Raw genomic sequence first — 13,171 nt, 5'->3', positions numbered from 1 at the left:
ACTGGCACAACCGTAAAAAAAAAAAAGAGGAATTCATGCGTACAATTTTCCGCATAATGGCATAAGCGTCCACATACACTACTCGAAGTTGGCTGACTAAGACCATCCCTGCTTTTCCTATCATGAACATGGCAGAGGCCTCTTGATCTGAGATATCAATATTGCCAATAGAAGCTTTCCATACCTAATCTAGGTCTGCTTGTGTAAAAAATAAATAACCTAACCTAAAGTATATTTGAGCAAGGTAAGAGTAATATGTGCAGTCTCTCCCACTTGGATAAGCAGCCACCATGCATCCATGAGAGAAAGTTCCTTTGATTTAAATTTAAGAGCTCGTAAAGCCCTATATGGTATGACTGATTTGAGGAGGTGTCAACGAGGATTAATAGCAGGACAATAATGTCTCCACCAAGGACAATCATTCCTTTGGCAAAAGACTGCAAGGCATTTAGAACTTTGGACAAAAACCCCACCTGACCAGTATTGGGGGAGTGTATGGTGGCGATAGGGATCTCTTGAGTAAGCAGTCCTCCTTACAAAGATATATCTTCCCCCTGGCTCCACTTGCATATCTTCTTTTGAACACAAGGAATCCAGCGCAGAAGATTCGGGTGCGGCCGGCGCCACTATGGACCATAATAGGAATTATGGCTATAGCTGTGCACAGTGAGTACGTTTGACGCCGTCAGAAGACAGAGCTGAAGTTACATTTAAAACAATGTAATTTGGCCGCCAGCAATAGATGTCAGCCAAATGACATAATTCTCTATCATCCACATCGACCTGGAGGGGGAATATTAACCACTTCAGGACCACAGGCTTTACCCCCCCCTAAAGACCAGGCCATTTTTTGTAAAATAGGCCACTGCAGCTTTAAGGCCAAGCCGCAGGGCCACACAACACAGCACACAAGTAATTCACTCCCCCCCTTTTCTCTTCACCAACAGAGCTCTCTGTTGGTGGGGTCTGATCGCTCCCCTACTGTTTGTTTGTTTGTTTTTTTGTAAATATTCTTTGTATTTATTTTTAAATACATTTCCTTTTTTTTTTCTTCACTAAACCCTCCCTCCCTCCCTTCCCCCAATAGCCAATCACTGTTATCGGCTGTCATAGGTTTCAGTTCATGACAGCCGATCACCGCCGAGACTCTGGAGGGGACAGCGATCTACGGCAAAACGAAGCCCCAAGACCATATGCCAATAAGCGTTAGGCGGTCCTGGGGCTGCCGCCGCGCCCGCGCCCATTGGAGTGACGCGGTCGGCAGACAATTAGCAGATGAGTGCGTTGTTTGGTAAAAAAGCGGTAAGCTGTGCAATTTACAAATGTGTGGAAAATCACAAACGAATATTCATGACGTGCATTTCCCAAGTGAGGCCATTGTCTTCAATAGCCTATGCAACCTTGTGCGTTGGGCCATCCACAGTAAAACGAAAATTACGTCTAGTGTGTTTACTGCCTATGGCAGCAGTGCAAATTCTTCTTTTTGGTTGTTTCTTTTTTTTTTTTTAGGGGGTAGGGGTGAAAGATGTTGTCAGTGTTATCATTCGTTTTGGGGACACCCCTTACATGGTGGCGGGGAGAGGTGGAAATAGTAATCTGTTTTGGTGGGGAAAGTTATTTAGTAGGCAGTGATGGATTCATTCCTGCGGGACACATCTTACGTTTTTCTCTTTTTTGGGGTGGGCTGTGCATTTGTTTGTGCAGAGTATAGTCTGTGTCCCAGCAAGTGTACCATCTGTGTCCTTAGCAATGCAGTGTCTATGGGGGCTCTATAAGGGCCCTTTTCCACTAGGCAGTTTGGATCGCAGGCACTTTGTTGATCGCTACAGCACCGCAATTAACATGTAAATCGCTGTGCTGTTTTTCCACTAGTGTAATTCCTCTCTTTCCGAATCGGCTTGCTGCATTGTTGTTGCATTTGCACCTAAACCCTGTGAAGGAGCACAGGAAAATTGCACAGCAATCTCACTACTATACATTTTTCTGTTTGAGTTTTTTTCCCTCCCATCGGAAATTGCAAGTGCAAATGCAATGCAATCTTTCCATACACCTGACTGATCGCAGCTTAATCTCTGTAGAGGAAATGGAGGGAAACGCGATCCTATTGCAGCTGTCCTGACTGCAAAACTTTTAGTTGTTTAAGACCACATTTCCTTTAGCCACTTTAGTTCGGGGGAGTCATGCAAATATGGGTGCAATACGTGCCATTACATTTGTGTGTGCCCATGAAAAACTCGGCTATAAGTGTAAACAATAGTGTTGCATTGTATGGAACAATAAAATCCCACCGAGATTTTGATTGGCCCTTCTTCAAGCTGCATACATTTCCATACAAAATATGCTTCGTCCTGTATTATCTGCATGAATTATTTATGTCTGATTGCCATCCAATAGAAGAATCGGGCAACACAACATAGAAGTAATGAAGCTTTTTTAAAATCATCCCGCCCGTCGCCATGGTGACAAGGGAAGCCCTCCAGGAACGGGATTTCCTGACCGCAGATCGCCGGAGGTGATCGGAGCGGGTGGGGGGATGCCGCTGCACAGTGGCTATCATGTAGCGAGCCCTAGGCTTGCTACATGATTTAAAAAAATGTTTTTTTTTAACAACTGCTGCGCTGCCCCCTGGTGGTTTTTAATAGACCGCCAGGAGGGTTAAGGTGGCCAAACATCAGACGACTTGGCAGAAAATCAACCATCCGATTCTATTATTATCATCTGATGAGAATCGATGCCGTCAAGAGCATGCCCGGTCGACAATGCAACCAAATTGAAGCCAGAATTGGCTGCATGTATTAACTACTTCCCGACCGCCGTATAGACAAATGGCGGCCGGGAAGCAGACGCCGCAAGGACCGCCGTATTGACAAATGGCGGCGGTCCTTGTTTGGGCATGGGCGGAGCGATCGCGTCATCCGTGACGCGATCCTCCGCCTCCGCCTGTCGCCGCTCACTCGCCGCAACATCCCGCCGGCGGGATGTTAACCCGACGATCGCCGCATACAAAGTGTATAATACACTTTGTAATGTTTACAAAGTGTATTATACAGGCTGCCTCCTGCCCTGGTGGTCCCAATGTCCGAGGGACCACCAGGGCAGGCTGCAGCCACCCTAGTCTGCACCAAGCACACTGATTTTCTCCCCCCCCCGCCCCAGATCGCCCACAGCACCCATCAGACCCCCCCCTGCCCACCCCCCAGACCCCTGTTTGCACCCAATCACCCCCCTAATCACCCATCAATCACTCCCTGTCACTATCTGTCAACGCTATTTTTTTTTATACCCCCCCCCTGCCCCCTGCTCCCTCCTGATCACCCCCCCACCCCCCAGATTCTCCCCAGACCCCCCCAGACCCCCCCCCCCCATGCACTGTATGCATCTATCCCCCCTGATCACCTGTCAATCACCCGTCAATCACCCGTCAATCACCCATCAATCACCCCCTGTCATTGCCACCCATCAATCAGCCCCTAACCTGCCCCTTGCGGGCAATCTGATCACCCCCCCACACCAATAGATCGCCCGCAGATCCGACATCAGATCACCTCCCAAATCCATTGTTTACATCTATTCTCTCCTCTTAACACACACTAATTACCCATCAATCACCCTCTATCACCACCTGTCACTTTTACCTATCAGATCAGACCCTAATCTGCCCCTTGCGGGCACCCAATCACCCGCCCACACGCTCAGATTGCCCTCAGACCCCCCCTTATCAATTCACCAGTGCATTCATTACATCTGTTCTTCCCTGTAATAACCCACTGATCACCTGTCAATCACCTATCACCCATCAATCACCCCCTGTCACTGCCACCCATCAATCAGCCCCTAACCTGCCCCTTGCGGGCAATCTGATCACCCACCCACACCATTAGATCGCCCGCAAACCCGCCGTCAGATTACCTCCCAAATCTATTCTTTACATCTGTTATCTTCTCTAAACACCCACTAATTACCCATCAATCACCCATCAATCACCCCCTATCACTGTTACCTATCAGATCAGACCCTAATCTGCCCCTTGCGGGCACCCAATCACCCGCCTACACGCTCAGATTACCCTCAGACCCCCCCCTTACCAATTCGCCAGGGCATTATTTACATCTATCCTTCCCTGTAATAACCCACTGATCACCTGTCAATCACCTGCCAATCACCTATCACCCATCAATCACCCCCTGTCACCCCCTGTCACTGCCACCCAACAATCAGCCCCTAACCTGCCCCTTGCGGGCAATCTGATTACCCACCCACACCAATAGATCGCCCGCAGATCCGACATCAGATCACCACCCAAGCGCAGCGTTTACTCTCCTCTAAACACCCACTAATTACCCATCAATCACCCCCTATCACCACCTGTCACTGTTACCCATCAGATCAGACCCTAATCTGCCCCTTGCGGGCACCCAATCACCCGCCTACATGCTCAGATTACCCTCAGACCCCCCCTTATCAATTAGCCAGTGCAATATTTACATCTGTTCTCCCCTGTAATAACCCACTGATTACCTGTCAATCACCTATCAATCACCCATCAATCACCCCCTGTCACTGCCACCCATCAATCACCCCCTGTCACTGCCACCCATCAATCACCCGCTGTCACTGCCACCCATCAATCAGCCCCTAACCTGCCCCTTGCGGGCAATCTGATCACCCACCCACACCAATAGATCGCTCGCAGATCCGACGTCCGATCACCTCCCAAGTGCAGTGTTTACATCTGTTCTCTACCCTAAACACCCACTAATTACCCATCAATCACCCCCTGTCACTGCTACCTATCAGATTAGACCCCTATCTGCCCCTAGGGCACTCAATCACCCGCCCACACCCTCAGAATGCCCTCAGACCCCAGCCCTGATCACCTCGCCAGTGCATTGCTTGCATCTATTCCCCCCTCTAATCACACCTTGAGACACCCATCAATCACCTCCTGTCACCCCCTAGCACTCCTATCCATCAGATCAGGCCCAATACAACCTGTCATCTAAAAGGCCACCCTGCTTATGACCGGTTCCACAAAATTCGCCCCCTCATAGACCACCTGTCATCAAAATTTGCAGATGCTTATACCCCTGAACAGTCATTTTGAGACATTTGGTTTCCAGACTACTCACGGTTTTGGGCCCGTAAAATGCCAGGGCGATATAGGAACCCCACAAGTGTCCCCATTTTAGAAAAAAAGACACCCCAAGGTATTCTGTTAGGTGTATGGCGAGTTCATAGAAGATTTTATTTTTTGTCAAAAGTTAGCGGAAATTGATTTTTATTGGTTTTTTTCCACAAGGTGTCACTTTCCGCTAACTTTTGACAAAAAAATAAAATCTTCTATGAACTCGTCATACACCTAACAGAATACCTTGGGGTGTCTTCTTTCTAAAATGGGGTCACTTGTGGGGTTCCTATACTGCCCTGGCATTTTAGGGGCCCTAAACCGCGAGGAGTAGTCTAGAAAACAAATGCCTCAAAATGACCTGTGAATAGGACGTTGGGCCCCTTAGCGCACCTAGGCTGCAAAAAAGTGTCACACATGTGGTACCGCCGTACTCAGGAAAAGTAGTATAATGTGTTTTGGGGTGTATTTTTACACATACCCATGCTGGGTGGGAGAAATTTCTATGTAAATGGACAATTGTGTGTAAAAAAAATCAAACAATTGTCATTTACAGAGATATTTCTCCCACTTAGCATGGGTATGTGTAAAAATACACCCCAAAACGCATTATACTACTTCTCCTGAGTACGGCGGTACCACGTGTGGCACTTTTTTACACCCTAAGTACGCTAAGGGGCCCAAAGTCCAATGAGTACCTTTAGGATTTCACAGGTCATTTTGCGACATTTGGTTTCAAGACTACTCCTCACGGTTTAGGGCCCCTAAAATGCCAGGGCAGTATAGGAACCCCACAAATGACCCCATTCTAGAAAGAAGACACCCAAAGGTATTCCGTACGGAGTATGGTGAGTTCATAGAAGATTTTATTTTTTGTCACAAGTTAGCGGAAAATGACACTTTGTGAAAAAAAACTATTAAAATCAATTTCCGCTAACTTGTGACAAAAAAATAAAATCTTCTATGAACTCACCATACTCCTAACGGAATACCTTGGGGTGTCTTCCTTCTAAAATGGGGTCATTAGTGGGGTTCCTATACTGCCCTGGCATTTTAGGGGCCCTAAACCGCGAGGAGTAGTCTTGAAACAAAAATGACCTGTGAAATCCTAAAGGTACTCATTGGACTTTGGGCCCCTTAGTGCAGTTAGGGTGCAAAAAAGTGCCACACATGTGGTATCGCCGTACTCGGGAGAAGTAGTATAATGTGTTTTGGGGTGTATTTTTACACATACCCATGCTGGGTGGGAGAAATACCTCTGTAAATGACAATCTTTTGATTTTTTTTACACACAATTGTCCATTTACAGAGGTATTTCTCCCACCCAGCATGGGTATGTGTAAAAATACACCCCAAAACACATTGTACTACTTCTCCTGAGTATGGCGATACCACATGTGTGGCACTTTTTTGCACCCTAACTGCGCTAAAGGGCCCAAAGTCCAATGAGTACCTTTAGGATTTCACAGGTCATTTTGAGAAATTTCGTTTCAAGACTACTCCTCACGGTTTAGGGCCCCTAAAATGCCAGGGCAGTATAGGAACCCCACAAATGACCCCATTTTAGAAAGAAGACACCCCAAGGTATTCCGTTAGTAGTATGGCGAGTTCATAGAAGATTTTATTTTTTGTCACAAGTTAGCGGAAATTGATTTTAATTGTGTTTTTTCACAAAGTGTCATTTTCCGCTAACTTTTGACAAAAAATAAAATCTTCTATGAACTCACCATACTCCTAACGGAATACCTTGGGGTGTCTTCTTTCTAAAATAGGGTCATTTGTGGGGTTCCTATACTGCCCTGGCATTTTAGGGGCCCTAAACCGTGAGGAGTAGTCTTGAAACGAAATTTCTCAAAATGACCTGTGAAATCCTAAAGGTACTCATTGGACTTTGGACCCTTTAGCGCAGTTAGGGTGCAAAAAAGTGCCACACATGTGGTATCGCCGTACTCAGGAGAAGTAGTATAATAGTATTGTGGTGTATTTTTACACATACCCATGCTGAGTGGGAGAAAGATCTCTGTAAATGGACAATTGTGTGTAAAAAAAATTAACAAATTGTCATTTACAGAGATATTTCTCCCACCCAGCATGGGTATGTGTAAAAATACACCCCAAAACACATTATACTACTTCTCCTGAGTACGGCAATACCACATGTGTGGCACTTTTTTGCAGCCTAACTGCGCTAAGGGGTCCAAAGTCCAATGAGCACCTTTAGGCTTTACAGGGGTGCTTACAATTTAGCACCCCCCAAAATGTCAGGACAGTAAACACACCCCACAAATGACCCCATTTTGGAAAGTAGACCCTTCAAGGTATTCAGAGAGGGGCATGGTGAGTCCGTGGCAGATTTCATTTTTTTATGTCGCAAGTTAGAAGAAATGGAAACTTTTTTTTTCTCACAAAGTGTCATTTTCCGCTTACTTGTGACAAAAAATAATATCTTCTATGAACTCACTATGCCTCTCAGTGAATACTTTGGGATGTCTTCTTTCCAAAATGGGGTCATTTGGGGGGTATTTATACTATCCTGGAATTCTAGCCCCTCATGAAACATGACAGGGGGTCAGAAAAGTCAGAGATGCTTGAAAATGGGAAAATTCACTTTTTGCACCATAGTTTGTAAACGCTATAACTTTTACCCAAACCAATAAATATACACTGAATGGGTTTTTTTTTATCAAAAACATGTTTGTCCACATTTTTCGCGCTGCATGTCTACAGAAATTTTACTTTATTTGAAAAATGTCAGCACAGAAAGTTAAAAAAAATCATTTTTTTGCCAAAATTCATGTCTTTTTTGATGAATATAATAAAAAGTAAAAATCGCAGGAGCAATCAAATAGCACCAAAAGAAAGCTTTATTAGTGACAAGAAAAGGAGCCAAAATTCATTTACGTGGTAGGTTGTATGAGCGAGCAATAAACCGTGAAAGCTGCCGTGGTCTGAATGGAAAAAAAGTGGCCGGTCCTTAAGGGGTAGAAAGCCCTAGGTCCTCAAGTGGTTAATCTGACATGCAGCAAGATGTAGGGCCGACATGCTCGATCGGGTGTGCAGCGGTAACGCGTACAATATTGGGGCGAGCAATGAACAATGAAACCTCCGGCACTGCCCCAAAGGTGTAAAATGTGCCCCGTTCAGTATACGTTAACTGTCCTTACCCACCACCATCTCTGTCCTGCCTCCCATAACATGACCCACATGGTTGCCACGGTATATGTGGGCGCATGTGTGACGTCCCACATTACGCCAGCAACCACGTAGGGCAGGTGTATGGGAGGCAGGACAGAAAAGGCGGCAGCACGGAAAGTTAAAGTATACTGTGCTGGGCACAGGGGGGCACATTTTGCATGGGGGGGCACCAGTGGATGCAGCATCACAAGGCTGATTCCTGAGAGATTTCATGCTGAAATCAATCAGAAATTGGCCTGTGGTATATGGGCAGGTGACAGATCTCTCTCCAATCAGATTCAATCAGAGAGAAATCTGTCGCTTGGTTGATCTGCCTGTATATTGTCTAATATATGGGCACCATTAGGCTATTCCATTCCCATAGCAGGAGATAAGAGGACACCAGTGATCACTATCTGTTCCTCTATGCTGTACTCGGTGTTTGGTGATACACCATTACAATAAGCACAGAGATGATAGAGTGTAGGGAGACCAACAGAGATCAGCGGTCACTGTAGCTAGGTTACATAACTAGCATTGAATGACTTAATCTGTATATGCTGGGGGGTGATGTGAAAACTGGAATAAAGATTAGTCAAAGTAAAAAGAACTATTCTCAAATCTCAACCACCTTTTTCTTCATGTTTTAGCATCAAGTTATCAACTAAGAATGAATAATAACCTGAAGAAAATTAAGGACAACTTTGAAAGCAGCCCATTGGTTAACATTGGGAGTCTCACCCCATCACCAGGTGGATCAAGAGAAACGTTTACTTTTGCACCTGAAGATGTTAACTTTCAGAACGGCACCATTCTGTATTTTGGTATAATTGCCACTGACAAAGCAGCTCAGAAATCAGAAGTATCTAACATTGCGCAGTTGGCTTTCTATGACGTTCCATCGTTGCCCCTCACTACTCTGCAAGTGATAAAACCCACTACCATGGCAATGCTTAACAGCACTGCTGCAAAGATCAGCAGCTCTTCATCTGCAAAACCTCCCAATAACACTTCTGCAAATGTGAGAGTAATAACCCTGAGCCTGGTAGTATGCGGATCCCTGATTTGCTTGCTAGTATGTATAGTTATTTGTTTTTGTTGTCGAAAGAAAAGGAAGCAACAAGTTATCTGCTAAACAGCAATGAATAAATTGAGCAGCCACATTAGACCCATCTCTTTTTGCTATAATGGCATTGGGTCCATGAGATTGTGTAACAGGGTCTTTGTAGACTATTTACTTACAGGGGTTGATTCATAAAGCATTACCACATTCGGTAATGCAGAAAACAGCTGACTTTACCGAGCACTTAGGAAAATGTCAATTCATAAAAGCGGTAACTGCATGAAAAGCTGAAATTACCGAGCAGTGAGGTAAATAACCGACTTGTGCAGTAATTACCTCAACACACGTCAGTAAGGGCTCGTTCACAGCTGGGGCGTTTTGCGTTTTTTTTTTTTCAAGCGCCGTCGATTTTCAAAATTGCCCTGAAAGCGCTTGTGCAATGATTCCCTATGAGAGAGTTCACATCTGAGGGGTTTGTTTCTGATCCGCTCAGCAAAGCGCTGCCTATACCATTTTCTGAGCGTTTTTGCTCAATGGAGGGTATAGGGAAATTGCAAAGTGCTTGGTGTAGCGATTTCCCCAGCTCTTTTAAGAATAAATACAATGGGGTTGATTCACTAAACCGTTAATACGCCTTATCGGAGATAACACGCCTTATCAAAGTTACGCCTTATCAGAGTAGCATAGTGAGCGCTACAAACTTATGCCTGCTAATTGGCAATGACAAGAGCTCCTCATCCTGCCCTGAACCCGTAGCGCTCACTATGCTACTCTGATAAGGCGTGTTAACTTTTGTAAGGCGTGTTATCTCTGATAATGCGTGTTAACGGACGTGCTTTGCGTTAGCACGGTTTAGTGAATCAACCCCATTGTATTTATCCTTTTCCGGGTCACAGAGTTCACTTCCTGACTTAGATCAGGAAGTGAAAAAACAAATCGCTCTGCAAAAGCGCTTTGAAAAGCGCTTATACAAAATCACAGCATGCAGCTAAGTGCCGGGAGGAGAAAAAAAACACACACAAAAAAATCAAAAATCGCTGCTGTTAGCGATTTCGATTTTAGATGTGAGCAAAGCCTAAATGTCAATTCAGAGCAAGCAGAGGCAGTATAACAAAACATGCACATCTAAAGGGAAGTTGGGATGCCTCTTATATTGTAAGGCTGTCTCTGCATGTAACAACACAGGAAACTCACACTCTACTGCTGTTACCGACAGTTGGGCTTTGGGAAATTACCGCACTTCTACCGCAGCTTTATGAAGTAACACACACATTTTTATGAATTGACCCCTCAGTGTTGATAACCGGAAAACCCCTCATCCAGTGTTTGTTTTAAATAAAGGGAGCTGCTTTTGAAGTAAACTTTATTTATATACTGTATTTGCCTAAAATAAACTGTGTGTATGACCCTCAATGTTCTTCTCTTTCTAATTTTGCTAATCTTTTCTTGATTTTAACCGTTCCCTCTTCAGTCTTTTTTTTTTCTCCTTAATCAGCTGTAATATATGTAATCTTCTCTCATAGGTTTTAAATTGGAGCATTCTTGTGATCAGGTAATGGAGGATTCTTGTGATCAGATTCCATCCTATCCCATGCTGAGTAATGTCAGTTACACCAGCAGCACTTTACTGATTACAGATTACTCATCCTCCATGAGGTATAATAATGCGTACAGGTGAAACGCAAAAAAATTAGATATATTTCATCTACTTACTCTTACATCATGCCAGGAAGTGACATAAACATTACATTCATTATTGCTTCCAGGGAAAAAGAATGCGGTTTTCACTGCTGTGACAGTATGATGATAAGCTGATCAATACTCATCAATGCCAGTCATCACTGCCTCATCCTCTGCTGTGCTGACCACTGCTACCAAGCAGGATAAAATATCACCTTGAGATCCGCCACTCATTCATCTTTCCAAGCTGCAGTGACCAGAAATGGAAGATGGATGCAGCAGTTATTAATAGCAAACTTGCCTGGCACATCTTGGTGGCATTTAGGGGAGAGAGGCATGGAAACAATGAAGAATTTCAGAGTGCCCCCCCCCCCCCCCCTGGGGCCCGCTCGGGGCCGTTTTGTGGGGACTGGAGGGGTGGCAGCATGAGGGGAAAGCCTTGGCCACAGTCGGCGGGGAGAGGGGAAGTTCCCCCCCCCCTCTCCCTCACCTCAGGGCTCTCCCCTCTGCGATCCCCTCCAGCTTAAGTTACAGTATGGGCAGCGGGCAGCGGCGGGCAGACACATACCTTCCGTGTGTTCCACCGCATACTCCTCGTGACGTCACTTCCAGAAGTGACAACAGACGCTAGAGCGAGGAGTATGCGGTGGAACGCACGGAAGGTAAGTATCTGCCCGCCGCTGCCCACACTGTAACTTAAAGGGAACCAGAGAGGATTAAATATACATACCTGGGGCTTCCTCCAGCCCCATACGCACGGATCGCTCCCACGCCGCCATCCTCTGCTGCCTGGAACCGCCGATACCGGGTCCCGTCATTACCGCCGGTCGGCCGGCTGACGCGTCCAATTCTGCGCATCAAAGTGGGCTCCCTCCATACAGGTACGCGTGCGGCTGCCTACTGCGCAGCCGCATGCGTACGGGTATGGAGGGAGCCCTTGTGATGCGGACAATTGGCCGCGTCCACCGGAAGTGACGGGCCCGGTACCGGCGGATCCAGGAAGCGGAGGATGGTGGCGTGGGAGCGATCCAGGCTTATGGGGCTGGAAGAAGCCCCAGGTATGTATAAACTCTTTTTCTATTTTAAAAAATCATTCCTCTCTGGTTCCCTTTAAGCTGGAGGGGAGCGGAGAGGGGCGAGCCCCGAGGTAAGGGAGAGGGGGGGTACTTCCCGTCTCCCCGTCGACTGTGGCCAAGGCTTTCCCCTCATGCTGCCACCCCTCCAGCCCCCACAAAATGGCCCCGAGCGGGCCCCAGAGGGGGGCCCGGGCCCTGCAGGCCCTATTGTTACGCCAGTGCTGATAACCCTTCAGCACTGTCAGCAGAAAAGGAGAGGCGGATATAAGGTCTTCTTTCTGCAGCCTTTTTTTTATCTTTTTGGCATTTAATATTGATCTGTCCGTAATTATATAATATATTGTATTATACGGTACCTATTTGTTTAATTTAAATTTACCAAAACCCAGGACTGACATTGCTGCAAATAAACCTTTATTATTGCAGAAATTCAACACAAATTGACCATCTAAGGCAGCCTTTCTCAACCTTCTTACCCTGGAGGAACCCTGCAAAAAACGTTTGGATCTCAAGCAACCCCTGCATTTATTTTGCAGGAGGCAGAGTCTTTAACCTCCTGGGCGTTACGCCGTTCAGGAGATTTTGCTGTCCTCAGGAGTCTGCCGCTATAAAACTGTTTCTACTGAAAAATAAGCTGTTGGCTAGCACTAGGCTAGCTAGTATACGTTGCTGCACCCCCCCCCCCCCCCCGATTTCCCAGAATCTCCCCGATTATACATTACCCAGCCTGGCTCCAGCGATCACCACAGCCTCCCCGCACAGCTCCGCTCTTCTCTATGGGGAGTAGAGATGTCCCGAACGGTTCGCCCGCGAACGGATCCAGGCAAAATTTTTTGCGTAAGTTCGATTCTCCCCATAATGCTCCATTGAGCAGAACTTTAACCCTCTACATCACAGTCAGCAGGCACATTGTCACCAATCAGACTACACTAACTCTAGGAGCCCCACCCCCCTTATAAAAGGCAAGGTTCTCCTGTTGTTTAACTCACTCGTCTGCCTACAGTAATTAGTTAAAGGACAGCTACTGACAGACTTTGCTAGGGAGAGTTTAAT

This window comes from Hyperolius riggenbachi, chromosome 6 (genome assembly GCF_040937935.1).
Source record: "Hyperolius riggenbachi isolate aHypRig1 chromosome 6, aHypRig1.pri, whole genome shotgun sequence".
Lineage (NCBI taxonomy): Eukaryota > Metazoa > Chordata > Amphibia > Anura > Hyperoliidae > Hyperolius > Hyperolius riggenbachi.
This window is presented reverse-complemented; position numbering follows the sequence as displayed.